Source organism: Nyctereutes procyonoides, unplaced genomic scaffold, assembly GCF_905146905.1.
Source record: "Nyctereutes procyonoides isolate TBG_1078 unplaced genomic scaffold, NYPRO_anot_genome, whole genome shotgun sequence".
NCBI lineage: Eukaryota > Metazoa > Chordata > Mammalia > Carnivora > Canidae > Nyctereutes > Nyctereutes procyonoides.
Genome location: NW_026575020.1, coordinates 34,827,264 through 34,847,885, shown reverse-complemented (window position 1 = coordinate 34,847,885; position 20,622 = coordinate 34,827,264).

Genomic DNA, 20,622 nt, shown 5'->3' with positions numbered 1-20,622 from the left:
TGGCCTGTGCCTGCGGTGCCCAGAGTGCAGGGGGGGAGACCCCTCAGGCTGCGGCAGAGGCTCAGGGTTCCCCCGAGCCAGCACTTGGGGTGGGAGCTCCACAGCTCCCAGCACCCCAGGCATCCGGTATGTGAGCCACTGCCCCGCCCATTGTGGGGATGAGAACTAGAGGATGAGAACTAGAGGCAGGGTGGGGGGGGATGGGAGGGGGTGTGGAGGGGGACCTTGGGGTTGCAGGAGGCAGCCCCCAGCCCCGCCCGCCGCTGGCCCCGCCCCCGCCCCGACCTGGCTGCCCGCCCCCAGGTTGGGGTCCCAGGGCTGCGGCAGCGAAGTGCCCCCACCCCGCAGCCCGAGCCCGGCCATATGTGTCTCTCACAGACTCAGAGGGAGAAGCCCCAAATCAAGGGGTCCTCAAGGCCGCCTGCCTGTGAGGTAGGGGAGCCCTTCCTGGCCCTGCCATAGCGGCAGGACGTCCTCCTGCCCACGTCTCCGCCTGTGAGGACAGCGGTCAGCTGCATCACATCCCACCTCTGCCAGGATGACTTATTTTAACCCACATCTTAATCACATCTGCAGAGACCCTATTTCCAAAGAAGGTCACAGCCGTAGGTACCGGGTGTGGGGACGTCGACATGTCTTTGAGGGGGCCACAATTGGACCCCTAACACCTAGGGTCCTCTGGGGGGGAACCACCCTCCTCTCTCAGCCTGGTCGCGGGGACCCACGGGGATAGTCTGTGGAGGGGCCCAGCCGCTGGGGATGGACAGTGTGGGGGGTCCCGGGACCCAGAGCCCCACCTCCATAGCCCTTGGCCTGCCCACCCGGCCTGCCCCCCCTCCCCTCCATCCTCAGTGGCTCTGGGCCCCCCACCTTCACCTCATCTTTTCCCTGAAGGGGCTCTGGGCCCCGGAACCGGCCTGGCTGCTACGATTAAAACCCCCAACTTCCAATATTGCACATTGGCTGCTTCCGGAGTCTTTAAAATACAAGCGGCATGTACCACAGATGTTCCTAGGTGGTGAGTTCATGAGATGCTGAGCAGAGGGGGTGAGGGTGTTTCCCTCCCCACCTCGGCCCCACCCTGGAAACTGGTCCTTCACAGGGGATCCTGCTCCAGCTGTGGCCTGGAGACGGGCTGCTGCCCCCTGAGGCCCACATCCCCAGCAGGGACAGACACAGGTCCCCAGGGGCTCTGCTTCTGCAAGGAGTGGGGAGTGGTCTCTGGGTCTTTAGGATGAGGAGGGGCTTCTGGAATGGAGGACTCTCAGCAACCCCCCTGGAGCTTAGGGAGGGATGTGGAATCCGGAGTCTCTAACAATTGGTCAAGAGCAAAGGCCCCTGGGAAGAAGTCTTGTCTGGGAGGCACACCCTGTGGGTGTCAGAGACACTGGGTGCTAGACACCCAGGCTCAGGCCAATGCTGGCACTCTCAGAGCCCTCTTGTACTATGCTGTCAGGGGTGACAGTGGTCCCTGGGAGGTCATGGGTGACTCAGGGGTGCCCTTGATAGGAGCCTGGTGGAAGGTCTTTGCTCAGGGATGCCACCCTGGCATCCTGGGTGGACCCCGCTGAGGGAGTCCACAGGAGCAGAGCAGGGGGAGAGGAGTTAGGGGGACCCACCATCGCCCCACTGCTCCTGGAGAGCCCATGGGGTGGTGTGGGCAGGCAGGGGAGGCTGGGGGCAGCTTCCAGAGCCCCAGTGATGGAACCAGAGAGAGTGTGCACATGCTCACACGGGTAGAGTGAATGTACTTCTGTGACCAAAGCACATAACTGCTCTCTCTCTCTCTCTTTTTTTTTTTTATAAGAGAATTCTAAGAATTGGTGAATTGTAAGAATTGGTTTTTGCACGGTAAACCAATCCCACAAACCGAAGACAAACTCCAGGGCTCAAGACACAGCACCCTTTCTAAATATTGCTAGATTGGACTGGATAAAGGTTTTGTTAAGGATTTCTGCCCTGTATCCACAAGGGAGGGTTGTGCTGTTTCCTTGATTTGTCTGTGTCTGCTTGGGGCATCAGGGTGATGCTGGCCTCTTCTATTTTTCTGAGTCTGTGCAGAATTGATGTTATTTGCTTTTTCTTTACCCCTCAGATCTCAGACACTCCTTCTATCCTAACCTCTCAGAGACCAGCACTCTGTGGAGCCGACCCTTCAATTCACAACTGACTCCGGGGAGGAGAGGGGAGGGGACTTAGTCCTGTTTTACAGACAAGAAGCCCGAGGCTCAGAGAGGGAAAGTCACCTCCCCAGAGCCACTCAGCTGGGAGGTAGTGAGCCAAGATGGGAACCCAGGCCTGAGCAGCCTGAGAGCAGGGAAGCCCTCTGGAAAACAGAAGAGCAGGGCACCCATCAACCTCAGGGTGAAGTGGCAGGCAAAGGGTGGGTTGGCTTTTAATTTTTTTAAATTTTTTTAAAGATTTATTTCTATTTATTTATGATAGATATATATATAGAGAGAGAGGCAGAGACACAGGCAGAGGGAGAAGCAGGCTCCATGCAGGGAGCCCGACGCAGGACTCGATCCCGGGACTCCAGGATGGCGCCCTGGGCCAAAGGCAGGCGCGAAACCGCTGAGCCACCCAGGGATCCCCGGGCTTTTTAAAAATTACTTATTGAAGTATAGTCGATGCACAATGTTACATCCGTTTCAGATGTACCACTGTTTTAAAAAACAAAGTCAAATCTGGGGGACTGCCTTATAGTCTGAAGTCTGCCTCAGTCAGACCCCCCCACCGCTGCCCCAGGCTGGAGGTCAGGTACGGCAGGATCAAGCCCCCGGAGCAGTCAGGATGACACCTCCGCCACCCTTCCGTCCCCTGCCCACCGCCGCCAGCTGGACCCCTCCTGGAAGTTGGCTCTGGTCCCCAATTCACCCAGCGCTCTCCCACCTCCCGCTTTCTTCTTTTCCGTCCCGTCCACCCAGAGTCCTCCCCTCACTGAACCTGGGAATCCAGGACCACTTGCAAGAATCACGGCCACGGAAACCTGCAAAGGTCATTTCATTCGCTGAGCAGGATCTGCTAAGGTCCAGGTGACACCAACAGCAAGAACATGTGGCTTGTCCCTAACGTCGCTGTGACCAAGGGGTCACCAGGGCCATAGTATGTTGGGTGGGGTCTGGGCAGAGCCTCTCTGATGGAGAAGGTGCCCACTGCGGCCCTCAGGGGCTTCTTGTGCCATAAGGCAAAGGCAAAGCAGAGGCCTAAGGACACCTCCCCTCTGAGCCTTGGTTTTCACTTCTATAAAATGGGGATGATACTTGCCCCTCGAGGGTGTGAGCATTAGAGCAAGGGAAGCGGAGCACTCAGCTCAGGCCTGGCCCACGAGAGGTTGCAAAGGGAAGAATGAGCTCCTGGGCCATGGCGCCACTGGAGAGGACCACGTGTGCTCCCTGGGCACTTGGGACAGGGCAGGAGCTCAGGGACCTAGGGGTGGGCGTGTGCCCGTGTCACGGTGGGACCAAGGTGGGCTGGCTGCTGGACCCTGGTGTGGGGTGGGCGGGCCGGGGAGGGGTGTGGAGGATCTGTCCACAGATCCTTCCCTGTGAGAGCCTTTTTTCTGGAAAGCCCTCAGGAGCATCCGAGATAGTTAAGTACCTCTCAGGGTGGTGAGAAAGCGCAAGTTCCATCTAATCACCTGCTCCCATCTCCATGGCAACCGCAGGGCTCCAGGGATTCTGTGACCATGGTCACTATGGTTCAAGTCCCGCGAGAGGGATGAACTCCACTCCAGCCCCAGAAAAGGGACAAAACAGCAGCTGCTCACTCTGGTGGGGAGATTTGGGGGAGGGGGGCCAGAGAGCCGGAGCTGGGTGGGAGGGGCGGGCGGGGCCTGCGCTGGGACTCAGAGAATGTGCTGGCTCTGGGGCCCTGCGCTCCTGCCCTCTGCAAAAAACGTGCTGCTGCTGCTGCTGCTATTGCTCCTCCCTGGGGAGGGGCTGCACCTCCGGGTCCAAGTTCATGGGTGGGAGAGGCCACTGGGATTGGCCTCTTGGGGGCAGGTACTGGGGGGGCAGACCCTTGGGGAAGGCCAGAGCACCAGGCCTCATCATGGGTAAAATGGGGATCTGCAAAGGAGAAGCTCGGGCGCAATCCAGATGGCTCTACAGCTGACCCTGAATGGGGAGCATACCTGGGCTCCTCTGGGTCGGTGGGGGGGGGGCACGGGCAGTGCCATCCCAAGAGCCCTTGAATGTGTAGGGGGTGGGAAGAAAGGTCAGGGGCTCAGCGTTGGGGCTCAGCCTGTTGGCCTTGAAGGTGAAGCAAAGCCCTCTAGAAGCCAGGAAATAAACGGACGGTGCCCTGGAGGTTCCTGGAAGGAACCAGCCCTGTCATACCCTGATCCAAGTCTGGAGCCTGAGCGTCCAGGAGGCTGGTGCGGCCTCCTGACTGCTCCAGGTGGTAGAGCAGTAGGTCGGAGTTACTTTAGATTCCTAAATTCTCAGGGATGTGTTATGGCAATGATGGGAGCCTGGCCCCGGCGCCCCCCTGGGGCCCACCCCCAGCCCCACCTACCGCTGGGGCCCAGAGCCTCACTGTCCCCCTCCCAGAATATATGCCAAGCCTCAAATCTGAGGTCTCTGGAATCACCCAGCCCAGCAGCACCTTCACAGCCGGTGACATGGAGGCTCAGCCCGGGGGTCTGGGCCACACGAAGTGCCTGGGGTTCTGTGGAGCCGCCCCTGCCCCTCAACCACCAGACTCCCTGGTTCCCACCCTGCGGGTGGGTGGAGGGCACAGCAGCAGGGGCCGGGAGCCAACCCCTCTTGCCCTGAGCGCCCTGAACTATCTACGTCCCTTCTGTGTCGTCTGAGCCCTCCTTCCAAAGGAGCTGGTGGCCGGGATTGAAGAGGTCCCCTCGACATGGAACTTTGAAGCATCTCCTTGGCCTCAGGGAAAGTTGTCCTATGTCAAGATAAAGGGCATAAATTGGGGTTTCTGACGGCCCCCACCAACTGTTGCCTGACAATGCAGGGCCCGGGTGGGAGAAGCCGCCTCTGGAAAACAGCACAGTGGCTGCTATGGGCCGAACTGTGTCCCTGCCCCCTCTACATGAGTACATTGAAGTCCTAACCCCTGAGGCCTCAGAATGTGAGCGTGTTTGAAGCCAGGGTCTTGAAAGAGGTGATGAAGTTCAAATGACGTCAGGGAATGGGCCGAGTCCAGCAGGGCAGGTGGTGCACAAGGAGAGGAGATTTGGACACGGACACGGGAAAGGGAGACCCGGTGAAGACACGGGAGGAAGGTGGGGGTCTGCCCGCCAAGGGGAGGCCTTCGTTCTCGGACTTCAGCGACGCTGCCGGGGCCCTGATGCAGGGCGTCCAGCAGATCAGCTGGCTCTCGCCCATCAGTACAGGAAGAGCAAGGCTCAGGGGAGACTGGGACGCTCGCCAGGCTGGGGGCAGGTCTGGAACACAAGCTCTGGGACCTGGTGTGCACCCCCCTCCCCTCCACCCCCCGCTGGAGGGGCCTGAAGCTTCCAGGCAGTGGCGTGGGAAGAGCACTGTGCAAGGAGCATCTCTGCAGATCCCTCCCCAGCATCCTGAGCCGCCGCCCAGGGGAAGCTGAAGCAACTGGTTTCTGCCGGGGGTCCCTGGGTCCCCAGTCCCTTCTCTGCCTCAGGAAACCTCCAGAAGGGACAAGAGAAAGGACAGCAGGAGTTAGAAAAATGCACGGACTCCTGGATCAGCTGCCATCTGGCTCCAAGAAGACACCGCACATCTGGCGGCCACTGTGGCCTGCGGCGTTTATGTAACTCACGTGTGAGCACACGTGTCCAGGCGTAGGCTGGTGCCCCGGCCACACTCCCCCTGACTTCATCCTGGGTGTGAAACCGGCCTCATCATGAGAGGGCTGTTGTGGGGACATGGTGATGCTGGACCGCAGAGCCTGGCTTGAGGTCAGAGCGCAGAGCGCCCTCCCGTGCCCCACAGAGCTCGCACGTGCGCGCACATACACACACACACACACGCACACACGTGCACACAGGCATTCTGGGCCGGCCAGCTGACCTCAGTTTCCTCCCATGTAAGATCACACATGGGAAAGCTCTCAGTTGGCTCCCAGCTTTACTCTTCTGTAACCTGCACACACAAAGACACTTCCACGTCTAAGGCCTCACAGGCTTTGGTATATGTAGATGCAAATGTGGAAACACCCGTTCACATTCATGCACATACATTTACACACACGCCCACATAGAAAATGAGGTACACACAGGCTCACATGGAAGGATACCTCTACACCTGCATTCTGACGTGCATATGGACACACACCTGGCCTTGCCTGTGTTTATACAAACATATATGTGCTCTTTCACAAATGTACACATGCAAATACTTGCACATGTATCAGGCTTGCCAGATTTAGCAAATAAAAATGCAAGATGCAATATTGGGACGTACTTATACTAAAAAAAAACATTTATTTGAAGTTCGAATTCAACTGGGTGTCCTATATTTTGTCTTGGAATCCTAATATGTACATGTTTGTGCGCACACACACACACATACACACACACACTTACTCCTGAACACAGTAGAATCCCCAGGCCCAGCCTAGGACATGCTATCTCTCAGGCAGAATTTCCAAGACCTTCCTGCGTCTTGTAATCGGACCCACGAATTCTCTCCTGGCTGTGGCACAACTCTGGGCCGCCCCCCACCCCCACCTGTTTCTGAGGCTAATAGCCTGGCCCAGGTTGAGGCTTGCTGGTGGGAGAGGGAGCACTTCCAGAGCTCGCTGGGACCCTGAGAAAGCACCTCTCACCAACAGCCCAGCTGCAACGTTTGGCAGGAGCAGCCAAGCCCTGCTAAGGGCCCCACCCTGAGCCAAGGCCTGGGCCTGGCCCCAAGGAGGGACCTCCAGTTGGGGTCAGAGATGCAATCTGAGCCCCTGGAGGCCCAGTGCAGCCTCTGCTCCATCCCACACTGCATCCCCTGGTGACAGAGGAGTCAGAGTCAGCACACGGGGGGGGGGCGGGGGCTCTCGAAACCCTCCTTCTTCAGCTGAAAGCCTTCAGCCCGAGGGACAGTAGTGAGCAAGGTCCTAGGCAGACTCTGGCACAGAGAGAGGGTCCCAGGAGAAGACCCAGACCTGCCCCTCCCCATGTGACCCCACCCCCCTTTATAGGAGAGGAAGCCTAGTCCTGAGCTCCAGGCCAGCAGATGTGCGACAAGTCTCCTGAGAGCCTCACAAAGAACAGGGTGAATTTAAGAAAGCATCTATTTCCCTACTTAGCCTGTTTTTTGGGGTTACATAAGAATGCATTTTCATTATTTAAAAATGAGCACATAGTGGAAAGCCAAAAGCAAACCTTTTTTTTTTTTTTTTTTGGTTATTCCTCAGAGACATTTTTTATGCATTCATAAAAATATAGATGTATTTTGACCAAAAAAGCAGTTACACACTATGGTTTTGTGACCTACTTTTTTCGTTCACTGACATATTGTATCTTCCTGCATCAATAATTAATTGATCTCCACTTATAACAGCCTCATGGTGACCCCCGATATGGAAGAGCCATATATTATCAGCTTGTTTTTTTTAATTGAGGTGAAATTCACATACCATAAAATTAATGAATTTAAAGTGTAAAATTCAGGGATATTTAATAAATACACAAGGTTGTTCCAAAACGCATTTATCACTCCAAAATAAAGCCCCATGCCTACTACTCTGGGAGCTCCCTACTCTGGGAGCTCCTGTGTCCTCTCCACTCAGCCCCTGGAATCTACAAGTCTACTTTCTATCTCTCTCTCTCTCTCTATCTTTTTTTTAAGATTTTATTTATTTATTCATGAGAGACACACACAGAGAGAGAGAGAGGCAGAGACACCGTCAGAGGGAGAAGCAGGCTCCATGCAGGGAGCCTGACATGGGACTCGATCCCGGGTCTCCAGAATCACGACCTGGGCTGAAAGCAGACACTCAACCACTGAACCACCCAGGGATGCCCTCTATCTCTGTCTCGGTCTCTGTCTCTATATCTCTATGGATCTGCCTCTTCTGGACACTTCATGCAGACAGAATCATACAGTATGCGACTTTTGTGTCTGGCAGCTTTAGGTATGGTATCTTCGAGGTCCATCCTCATTGTAGCAGGTGTCAGAACTCCATTCCTCTTTGTGGCTGAATAATATTCCATCATGTGCATGGACCCCATTCTGTTTACCCATCCATCCTCTGATGGCCTCTTGGGTTGTTTGCACCTTCTGGCTGCTGTGAACGGCGCTGTCGTGAACGTTCGTGCCCAAGTGTTCATTGAGCACCTGCTGTCAGTCCTTCCAGGAGCCCAACTCAGAATGAAAGGGCTGGGGCACGGGGAAATTCTGTGTATGACTTTTGGAGGAATTGCCACCTGTCTTCCATAGGAGCTGACCGTTTACACTCCCACTGGCGGGATGTGAGGGATCCAATTTCTCCACCTTCCAGCCCACATTTACCTGCGTCTGCAATGTAGCCACTTGAATGGGTATCAAAGTAGACTCGCAGGTTTGCTGTAAGTACAAGTTCACATGGTGACAGCCCTTGTCTGTACCTCTTTGCACAGTTAGCTTATTGTGTCAAATTCCTGCCAGTGGAATTGCTATACCCAGGAGTGAGTGTACATGAGTGTGTGCACATGTTTCTTTATTTTTTTAAAAGATTTTATTGGGCAGCCCGGGTGGCTCAGTGGTTTAGCGCCGCCTTCAGCCCAGGGCATGATCCCGGGATCCTGGGATCAAGTCCCACATGGGGCTCCCTGCAGGGAGCCTGCTTCTCCCTCTGCCTGTGTCTCTGCCTCTCTCTGTGTCTGCCATCAATAAATAAATAAAATCTAAAAAAAAAAAAGTGTAAAGGGGCATCTGGGTGGCTCAGTCGGTTGGGCATCTGCCTTTGGCTCAGATTATGATCTGGGAGTCCTGGGATCCAGCCCTGAGCCAGGCTCCCTGCTCAGCAGAGAGTCTGCTTCTCTTTCTTCCTCCGTCCCTCCCTCAACTTGTGTGCTGTCTCTCTCTCTCTTTCAAATGAATAAACAAAATCTTTTTTTAAAAAAGTCTTAGAGAATTAAATATCCTTTTCTTCAAAGATTGTGTTAAGGAGTAGAACAGTGACAGACGACACCAGATTGGATGACTGGCAGGTGATCCTTACCAAACCTTTAAGGAGCAGATCATTGCAATACTATGCAAACTGCTGCAGAGAACAGATGAGAAAGAACTCTCTCAACTAGACCAGTCTATTTTTTTTAAATTTTTATTTATTTATGATAGTCACACACACAGAGAGAGAAAGAGAGAGAGAGGCAGAGACACAGGCAGAGGGAGAAGCAGGCTCCATGCCCCGGGAGCCCGACGTGGGACTCGATCCTGGGTCTCCAGGATCGCGCCCTGGGCCAAAGGCAGGCGCTAAACCACTGTGCCACCAGGGTTCCCTAGACCAGTCTAACCTGGGTAATCACACCAGACAAGAACAGCGCAGGAAAGGAAAACCACAGTCACGTTTCACTCATGAATATAAAGGTAAAACATAAATACAACTAAAATATTGACTGAAGGGGCTGCTGGGGGCTCAGGTGTGAAACATCTGCCTTCACTCAGGTCATGATCTCCGGGTCCTGGGATCCAGCCCTGCATGGGAAGGGGTAGGGGGAGATCCCTGCTCACCGGAAAGCCCACTTCTCCCTCTGCCTACTGCTTCCTCCTGCTTGTGCTCTCTCTCTCTTTCTCTCATAAATACATACACACATACCTTTGCTGAATTGAACAGTGCCTAAAAACACATCATATACACAACGGAATTAGCTTTCTCTTGAGACCTCAAGGGATGGTTTACTATGAAAACTAATCAGTGTCATTACTTTATCACATTAATTTATGACTAAAGGAGGGACAACCACAGCATCATCTTAATAGTTGCTGGATGGAACTTTTATTTGTAAAAGTGGCACAATACATTTGTGATAACAACTTCTCAGCGATTCAGAAATGGAAAGGAACTACCTTGGCCTGATAAATGGGGAAACATCAACATAACCCGTCAAGGTTAGAGACAGGAAATGACATGTGTGCTCTGCGCAACAGTGAGTATCTCTGTTGCTCAAGACAGCCGGTGTGGGGGATTTTGCAGTGGCAGCCCCAGCAAATTCATCCAAAGACTGAACATTTTCTCGGGTGCCTGTTAGCTGTTGCATTTGTTTCTGTTTCTTGCAAGTTACCCATCCCTGTTATCTGCCCTTCCCTTATCCAGGGACCTGAAGCGTGCTGGGCGGCCCTCCCCCGTGCAGTCCACGGCCTGCAATGCTGAGAGCAAGATCGTGCTGCTGCTAGACAGAAGTAAAAGGTCCCTGGAAGCAGGTGGCCTCTCTTAGGATGTGGAGAATAGGGCAGAGCCATGGCTTCCAATAATGGAAAGGAATAAGGAAGCCCAACTGCAGAGCTTCAGCTAATTGGCCTGGGGTGTGGTCTCCACAAGGTGGGTTTTTTCCAAGCTCCTCAGGTGACTCCGGAACAGCCAAAGCCAAGAATCAGCAACCCTGACCTCCAGGCCTCTCAGCTGGAAAAGCCAGTGGCGTCCATCTGAGCCTTCCCAAAAGTCCCGGGATTCATTGCTCCGGCTGGTCGGGGAAGAACTAGGGTACCTAACGCTACCACCCTGCTGCAGGTGAGGAGGAGAGAAGGCTTGCCCCTGGGAAACTGATTTGTGTTTATTCCATTTGTGCAAGTCTTGCAGCTGCAGAGTCATTAGCTGTTAATTCAGCGGCGTTTCCTCCTGCGCGTGAGCCCAGGCCAGGCCCTGGGTCAGCAGGACAGGCCGTAGCTCCATTGGCCCAGTGGGTCTGCGCAACTTCGACAAGTCTCTGACTGCTCGGAGCCTCCGTTTTGGCATCTCTAACATGTGTTGATTGGGGTTTGTTTGTGCCCCCCATCGCTGGGGTTCCAGTCCTGCCCCCCATGGAGAGGGGATCAAGTCCCTTTTGTCTGCAGCAGGGATTGGAGCTGGGTTTCTGTTCCTTGTAACTGGCAGAGTGGGCACAGACAGGAGGCTGTCAGACGGGCATGGAAACCAGGGTGGGGTTGAGCAGGCTCACAGACCAGTCCTTGTTCCCTGACCCTTGCCCCACAAAACAAGGGGGAGCCAGAGGGAGCCAAGTTCACCTCCCACCGCTATCTCCAAGTCCAGACAAACTTGATAACAGCAGCCCCACCGATGAAAGCCTCTCGAAGACACGATTGCTGACACTTCCCCAAACCCCCTAAGCTGCCTACTATTGTCCTCACTTGCACAGAGAGAGGGTCCCAGAATCCCGAGGTGCCTGACCTGCATTTCTTGGCATCTTCATGCTACCAGGCCTCCTTATCTTTAACATGCATTATCTCTTATTTGTCTTTTCATGAAACAGTATCATTTTCTGCCTAATTCTTATATTTCATTAGATTTATTCTTTTTTTTCTTTTCTTTTGGTCATCTTTACCCCCAATGTGGGGCCCGAGCTCACAACCCTGAGACCAAGAGTCACATGCTCTACTGACTGAGCCAGCCAGGTGCCCCTCAGCCTTTCTTTTAATTTAAGCATTTAAACTTGAAAGGATCCTTGAGGGATCAGTTTTGTGCATCCTGCACATTTTTAAAAATATTTTATTTACTTTGAAAGAGAGGGAGCATGTGCACACAAGAGAACATGGTGGGGGAGCAGAGGGAGAGGGATGAGTTTAGTCTACTTGTGTCTACTGTTATGAATATATTTGGACTTATTTCTACCACCTTATTTTTTTCTTTGTCTATATATTCTATCTTTCCTGTTTCTTTTTTTTTTCTTAAAGATCTTATTTATTTATTTGTCAGAGCACACAAGCAAGGGGAGCAACAGGCAGAGGGAGAAGGAGAAGCAGGCTCCCCTTGGATCAGGGAGCCTGATGCCGGGCTCGATCCAGGACCCCAGGATTGTGACCCGAGCCAAAGACAGATGCTTAACCGATAAGCCATACAGATACCCCCTCTTGTCTCTTTTTGAATTGAGTTTTTTGGTTTTTTTCTTTTCATTTCTATCTCTCAGATTCTAAATGCATACTATTTCTGTTGCTTTATTTGCCGCTGCCCAAATGCTGGCTTGCATGTAGCTGATTTGAAGTCTAAACCTTGCAGGGGAAAAAAATAAATAAATAAACCTTGCAGGGACACCTGGGTGGCTCAGCAGTTGAGCATCTGCCTTCGGCTCATGTCATGATCCCAGGGTCCTGGGATCGAGCCCCGCATCAGGCTCCCTCCCATCTGTGTCTCTCATGAATAAATAAATAAGCTCTTAAAAAATAAAAATATATAAAACTAAACTTTGCAAAGGCCAGTCTGTCTCCCAGAAGGCATAGGGTCTGTACCTTCAAGCCGCCCCATCTGCCTTCCATGGTTGTCCAGTAAGTCAGGAGAGTCTCTTGGTTGAAGCCCCAGAGGAAATCCTTGTTCTGTGCCACGTCTGTTTCCCCTTACCTACGCCATTGGGGCTTTCTTTGCCCTTCCTTCCTGGGCCTTCTGTGCCCCCATCATCTTCCTAGTCCTGAAGGGCTTCCTTCCAGGCAGGTGGTGGAAAACTCCCGTGCTGTGTTCCGCTGTGAGTGTAAGGTCCTCACCACCCTGCTCCAGCCTCCCTAACTCCTGTGTCTCTCTCAGCTTCCCCTCCCCACCTACTTTGCATCCTGAAAAGAAAAAAAAAAAAAACTCCCATATATCTTTACTTTGCTTTTGTTTCAAGTCTAATCTATTGACAGTGATTTTATCTGAAATATATTTTTCACTTCTAGAAGTATCATTTGTGCTTTTTTTTTCTATTTTTAGATTTTCTTTTTAAGTAATCTCTCCCCCCAGCACGGGGCCCGAATTCACTGCTCCGGGATTAAGGGTTACATGCTCAACTAAGACTAAGCCAGCCAGCCAGGCACCTCCTATTTGCCTTTTAAATCTGTCCTTTCCTGGTCCCCCCTTTCTACCCTCTTGCTGTGTACCTGCCCATGAGTGCTGTGTGCAGGTGACACCCTGGCCCTTCTGGTTCTGGATCTGACCATTCCCCTGTGCACAGGCCTTGACTGCGCTTACTCCTGCTGACTTGCCTCCAGTATGTCAGTTATCTCAATCTGGGGACACCCTGGGGGCCTTGCCCTGCCAGGGCATCTTTCAGAGAGGGTTCGCTTTGCTTCTGATTGCAGCCGGGACAGGCTTAGAGCTGGGGCCTGAAGCCAGCCAGCTCCACCAGGTCCCCAGCTGTTGCTGGAGGTGGGGGTACCTCTGTGGCACTGTTGCCATGGAAACCTGGCCTCCAGGCACCCCTGCCTGCATCTTTGCCTGGCCTATCTCGAGACCTGAAGCTGCCCCCAACCCTGGGCCCAGCTCCCGCCACCGCAACCCCAGCACCTGGCTACCCATGCTTTGTTCTTCAGACGGTGTCCCAGGCTTCTCACTGTTGGTGGCTGAGCCACAATACCTTCAAGGGCCGATGACATGGCCTGAGCAGGTCGCCCCCACGCCGAATGGCCAGGCTGCTCTGCTGTCAGCATTCTTGTGCCTTCTCCCAACGCTTTCCCGCACCTGCCCTGCTGCCGGGCCCCGAGGGATGCCAGGGGCTGGGGCTCAGCCGGCCTCGCCTGCAGGTCTGCTGCCCCGCGTGTCCTCGGGCTGCAGACAGGGCCTGGCCCGGGTCTGGCGGCTCACCTGTGACCGAAGCACAGAACTTCTCCTGTGGATGATACGTGGCCACGGTTGGGTGGGTGGGAGCTCTCCGTGCTGGAGCACCTGCTGTGTGGATGAGGTGAAGGGTTCATCCGAAAGCTGGGAACCACAGCGATGAAGAGCCTAGGCATCGAGGTCAGATGGCCTGGGATCCAGGCCTGGTTCTTCCCCTCAGAGCTGTGTGACCCCAGGCAAGCCAGCTCCGTGACCAGGCCTCGGTCTCTTCATCCACATAAGGATCGTACCTTATTCTGAGATGTTTCTCCACATAGAGAGGCTGCTGGCTAGTGCTGGATAAAGGTACGCAGGTGGGTGGCCCACAGAGCTTTCCAGCAGTGCCTGCTGGGTGCCAGGCTCCTCGCTAGGCCCTCACACACATGGCCATGGTCCTGCCCCATGGCCCAGGAAGTGAGACTTGAGGTATCAGTAGCTGAAGGGTGAGAAAATCAAGGCTTCATGAGACCAGCCAGCCAGGTGATGAAGATAGGCACTCGAGAACCTTCCAGAGGAATCCTCTAGCCTCTGGCTGACACCTAGCCCTCTTCACCAGCCCCATCCTGGCTCTTCAGGCCTCTGGTCTTCCAAGGAAGCAGTTGTCCCTCCCACTCAGCACCCCAGCCTGGGTTCCCCTGCCCTGAGGAGGATCAGGTTCCAGGCCTGAGGGCCCTGCAGCCCAACCCCTGGTGTTTTCCCAAGCTGGCTGAAAAAGCAAGCAGAATGCCAGGTCTCCCTGTTTCCATAACCCCGTCCTGCCCCCCAAGCATCCCCTCACCACTTGACAGAAGCCTGAAGAAGGGCCACAAAGTGGGAGGCTTTGTCTCCCCCTCCTTGACAACAGGCCGGTTGGGAATGTGTGCCCAGATAATGGGGCCGGCGGTCATAACGGATGGCTGCCTGTCACGGGCCCTGGGATGCGTGGAGCTGAGTGATAAGGGCTTAGTCCAAAGGACCCAGAGCCGCAGCCCTGCCGCTGACGCAAGCTGGGTCCCGGGTATGGGGAGGGGAGGGGCCGCTGCTCCTGGTTCCCATGCAGGGAGCACAGCCTGGGAGAGGCAGTTAGAAGGGGAATTTGGGGGTCCCCTGGGTGACTCAGTTAAGTATCCAACTCTTGGTTTCAGCTCAGGTCAGGATCTCAGGGTTGTGGGATCCAGCCCCACATCAGGCTCTGTGCTCAGTGGGGAGTCTCTTGGGATTCTTTCTCTCTCTCCCTCTACCCCACCCCGACTCACATGCTCTCTCTCTCTCAACAAATTAATAAATAAAATCTTTTTATTTAAAGAGCTTATTTATTTATTTGAGAGAGAGAAAGGAGAGCGCACAAGCCAGGGGGAGGAGCAGAGAAAGAGGAAGAAGCAGACTCATTGATAAGCAGGGAACCCAACTCAGGGTTCGATCCCAGAACCCTGGGATCATGACTCGAGCTGAGGCAGATGCTTAACTGACGGAGCCACCTGGGTGCCCCATAAATAAAATCTTAAAAAAGAAAAGAAAAAAAAAAGAGTAAGGGCTCTGGAATCAGCCATATTGGCCTGGAGGCCTGGCTCTGTCATTTAGTGGCCCGGGGGTTTGCCTTGGTGGGCCTCAGTGTCCTCACCTATGAGATGTGAGGACAGAAGAAGCTGAGGCGATGACATGTGTGTCTCGTCCCTGGAGCCTGGGACGTCCTCAGTAAATAATTTTTAGATTATGACTCAGGAAGTCTGAGGGCCTGGTGGTTAGAAATGATCCTAGTTCCGCCTGTCCCTGCGGGGCTGTGTGGAGGCCTGAGGCAGCAATGCGGGTGTTGCATGGGGGCTGCAGGGCACCCCCTGGAGCTGGGATGAGAAGGGGTGCCGAGGACCAGGACTTGGGAGGCCTCCCTCAGGGGCAGTTGTCCTTTGGCATCTCTGCCTCGTTTCGTCCTTTGCAGGCTGGCCCCCTCTGCTGTCATGGTCACCACCCTATGGACCCTCATCATCCTCTCCCCGAATTTTTGTTCCCAGGCCGCATGACAGCTCAGAGCTATGGGGCTTCTGGCCTGAGGTAGACAGGGCAGGTGGGAGAGATAGGGCAGCAGGGAGTCAAGAATATTCCTGCCACGCTCAGCCCCTGAGTCTTGTGATGCGGAAACTCAAGAGCCCCCTGACTCAGCAGGATATTAATAAGCCTGGCGGGCTCCCAGGGGGCCCGGCTCTGCCAGGGGCCGCAGTGGGAGGACTCCCGGCCCTGCGGCCTGGGATCTTCTCCGCACGTTCCGCCTGGTCCCACAGCCCCAGCTCCTTCCTCAGACCCTCCTGTCCACCGCCCCCCACAAGTCACTGCCTCTCCCTGCAGTGATTCTTTTGCGTTCCTGAGACCTCTCCCCATGCCTGGACGAATCCCACTGAGGTTAAGGAGACCACCTAGAAGGCACCCAGGAGGAAAGACAGAGCTGAGAAGCATGGGGGAGGATGGGGTCAAGTGGTCAATGGTTGGTGCTCCGGGGTCAGAGTTCACGCTCCAGCTCCCCCACTCCCTGGTGGCAACTGGGGATTTGGCACAAATCCCATCCCGTACCAACGCTGAGCCTAGTTTCTTAATCTGTGAAGTGGGAGGTCTGAAGAGCGCCTAGTTCTGGATCTGCAGTGAGGACCCAAGGAGGTAGTGGTCAGAGAGGGCCCATCTGGGGAGTGACAGCTCCTCCCCTGTCACCAGGGCCCCCTCTCCAGACAGCTGGCTGGGCTGGCCGCCACCGGGTCTCTGTCCCGCAGTGCTCTCTAGTGGGCAAAGGTGCTTATGGCAGGGGCTCCCTGCCTGGGCTGTGCCGGTTTCACTGCTTCCCAGCCCCAAAGAGTCCAAAACGTGCCCTTGCTGATCGACTTAAGTTCACAGCCCCTGTGATGCTCAGGAGGGCAGGCAAAGAGGAAGGAGACCCACTCCCTTCCCGTTGACACTCATAGGACAGGGCTGCCTGATTTGGTATCAATGACTTTGTCATGTTCTGTCCTGGGTCCTGCTCCCTTTAGCCTGGACAAGTGACAACCTCCCTGATCTTCAGAGACCTCAACTACAAATGAGACAGGAAGCCTAGAAGGCCAGGCACCGGAGGCTGGCATTCAGGAAGCGGCAGTGACCAGGCGCCTGCCCACCAGCTCCCAGGGACCATTTGATACACTCCAGCCAGAGGCCCTGACAGTTGCGGATTCAGAGGGTAAGGCTCTGAGTCCCTGAGGGTCCCTTTCCAAGGCTTCTAGAGTGGAGCATTGGCCCACGGCAGACCCAGCCTGTCTTCTCCCAGCCCTCAAGCACCTCCTGCTCCCGGAGGCTGAGCCCCCTATGTCCTCAAATGAATGTTCCTTTGCTGGGGATCTCCTGGGGGCTTGCCTCCCCTGGAAAGCATCCTCACTCTGCATCTGTGCCTTTCCCCCATCCCAGGAAAACCCCCTCTGACTCTGAAGCTGTTCAGAACAGAACCAGGACCAGTGAGCACAGGCCACATGGGAGCAGAGCTCTGCAGGGCACAGACCCATGACTCCCTAGAGGAGGCAGTGAGTTCTTGGTTGTATTGATGCAGAGCGGTGACCACTTGACATGCCCACGTATTGGCAGTGAGCCCCCTGGAGAGGGACCCCAAGCGGCTGGACTCCAGGGCTTCTTCCAACCCGGAGAGTCTCTGTTTCCTCCAAGCTAAATTCTACTGGCTTGTTTTTAACAAGGTAATGAGAGAACAGAGTTTGCAAAGGAAAAAAAAAAAGGTACATTAAAAGCCTCATCCCAGGGCAGCCTGGGTGGCTCAGCGGTTTAGCGCTGCCTTCAGCCCAGGGCCTGATCCTGGAGACCCGGGATCGAGTCCCACATCGGGCTCCCTGCATGGAGCCTGCTTCTCCCTCTGCCTGTGTCTCTGCCTCTCTCTGTGTCTCTCATGAATAAACAAATAATTTTTTTTTTTTAAAAAGCCTCATCCCAAGGACACCTGGATGGCTCAGTGATTGAGCATCTACCTTCAACTTAGGATGTGATCCTGGGGTCCTGGGATGGAGTCCCACATCGGGCTCCCTGCATGGAGCCTGCCTCTCCCTCTGCCTGTGTCTCTGCCTCTCTCTGTGTGTTTTTCATGAATAAATAAATAAAATATTAAAAAAAAAAAGCCTCATCCCGGAAAATAACTGCTCATCCTCTCTACATCCCAAGGCCAGTCCCCCGAGGCACATCCCTCAGGCTTCCAGCTCTTTCCCTGAACCATCTCCTCCATCTTTCCTAAAAACACATTTACCCAGATCTTTCTTGCTGTATCAGTTCAAACATCACCTCTTAGCTTCCCATCACGGTTCCTAAGGACTTAACCTTCTGACCTCACCCCCTACTTCCACGGCTACCTTCCCTGCATCCCCGCCCACCCCTGCCACTTACACCCACCTCCCCAAAATGATTACATCATAAGTTTGGTAAAAACAAATAAATAACTAACCAGAGATTATCATGATTCTGCAACTCTATCCCTGCTGAACCAAGTATTTCACTAAGATCTAGTCTCCAGTCTGCAGGGGCACCCGGCTGGCTCAGTCAGTGGAACGTGTGACTCTTGATCTCAGGGTTGTGCGTTTGAGTCCCGGGTTGGGAGGAGAGATGACTTAAAAGTATATATTGCAGATTTTTACTGAGCGCGTATTACGTCCTTAGCATCAGGGACTCAGCAACGACAACATGTGCTTATATCACAAGTGGGAGAAAGGTGACAGGAGATGGGTAAACACACATGCAGTCTTTCAGGTGAGAGATTCTGTGAAGAAAAGTAAAATAGGCTAAAGGGTTTGGAAAGTGGCAGATGATGCTGTAGAATGAAGAGAGTTGAATCCTACTTCACACTTCAGTTAGATTTTCCTTGAATTCCACAATTGTCTTCCTCCCTCCCTGAGCTATCCCCAGTGCTCTGACTCTCTGCCAACATGGCCTTAGGGGAGAGTTTCCACCCACACGCACCCCGTCCCTTTCTCCTGCCAGCCGGGCTCCCATTTCTCCAGTGGACAGGCCACCCCAAGACCCGAGGCCCTCTGTGCCCCCTCATTCTGGCACCTTCTGTGGGCTTCTGAGGCCAGTCTTGGCCTCTGGGCCTCAGTTTCCCTTTTGTAGTGTGAGGCAGCTGGCCTAGGTGCTGCCCATCTTCCTCTAATCTGGCACCTGTGCAGTGTGTGCTACACGGGGACCCCTGGCTAGCCCAGGTGGGGACTCGTACAGGGCCCTTCACCCTCCCTGCTCCTGTGCACCTGCCTCAGATTCAGCTGGGTGTTCAAGGGGTGGATGTGGCATCTGGCGTTTCATCCGAGGAAGGCATGTGGCAAAGGCAAAGCTCCAGGAGCTGAGGGTTCCATGTGCCCATTGCTACTGGGATGTCTTTGCTCTTAGCAGCTATGGGATGAATTGTGCTGCCCATGAAAGATATGCAGAAGCTCTAACCACCACCCCCCCGGGGACCTGAGAACATGACCTTATCTGGAGATAGGCTTTGCACAGAGGTGACCAAGCTAGGCTGAGGTCGTTATAGCAGGCGCTGGCCCAATAGGACGGCGTCCTTATATAAAGGAGAAACGTGGACATGGAACCAGACGCGCACAGAAGGAAAATTTGTGAAGAGACAGGGGAACCCCACATGAGGACAAGGAACTGGGGCATCAGAGGGTTGCAGGCAGAAGCCGGGGGACCAGAAGCCCCAAGAGGCCTGCAACAGCTCCCTCTCTGGCACCTTCCAGGGAGCAGACCCTGACAACACCTTGATTTCAGACTTCTGGCCCCAGGACTGTGAAGACAATACATGTCTGTTTTACTGGGCCACCCGGGGTTTGTGATACTTTATCACAACAGCCCCAGGACACTGACACAGGCCCTTCGGTGCACCAAACAGGGAGTAGGTTTAAAATGGGGCGGGGGTGGCTCAGTAGGTTGTCTGGTTCTTGGTTTCAGCTCAGGTCGTGATCTCAGGGTCCTGGGGTCGAATCAGACATTGGGCTCATACTCAGCACAGTCTGCTTGTTCCTCTCTCTCTGCTCCTCCCTGACCCTCAAATAAGTAAGTAAGTAAGTAAATAAATAAATAAATACATCTTTAAAAAATTCTCAATTGACTGTGGATGTGAGGGCTTATTTCTGGGCTCTCAATTCTATTCCATTGGTCTAAATGTCTAACCTCACGGCAGTGCCACCTGCTTTTACTATTGCAAGTTTATAGTAAGTTTTGAAAATCAGGAAACGTGAGTCCTCTGACATTGTTCTTCTTTTTTGAGATTGTTTTAGCTATTCTGTGTCCCTGGAAATTCAATATGAATTTTAAGATGGAAAAAAAAAAGAATTGTAGAATGGATTTTTTCCATTTCTGCAAAAAAAAAATAACATTGAGATTTTGATAGGAATTGCATGGAATCAGTAGATTGCTTTGGGTAGATTATCATCTTTTTTTTTTTAAGACTCTGCTTTCAAGTAATCTCTCCACTGAACATGGGGCTCAAACCCACAACCCCCAGATCAAGAGTCCTATGCTCCACCGATTGAGCCAGCCAGGTGCCCCAGGTAGTATCATCATTTTAATAAGATGAAGTCTTACTATCAGTGAACAGAACACCCTGTGTCTCCATTTATTTAGGTCTCCTTTCATTACTCTTGGCGATGTTTTGTAGTATTCAACGTGCAAGACTCACACACTTCCTTGGCTAAATGTGTTCCTAAGTATTTTGCTCTTTTCGTGCTGTAATAAATAAATTACTGCTTTCTTTATTTCCTTTTCAGTTGTTAATTGCTGGTGTATAGAAACACAACTGATGTCTGTATGCTGCTTTGATGTCCTACAACTTTGAATTCATGTATTGGTACCGAGAGAGAGACTGTGTGGCTTCTTAGGCTTTTCTATGTACAGGATCATGTCATCTGCAAATAGAGATAGTTTTACTTCTTTCTTGCAATCTGGGTGTTCTTT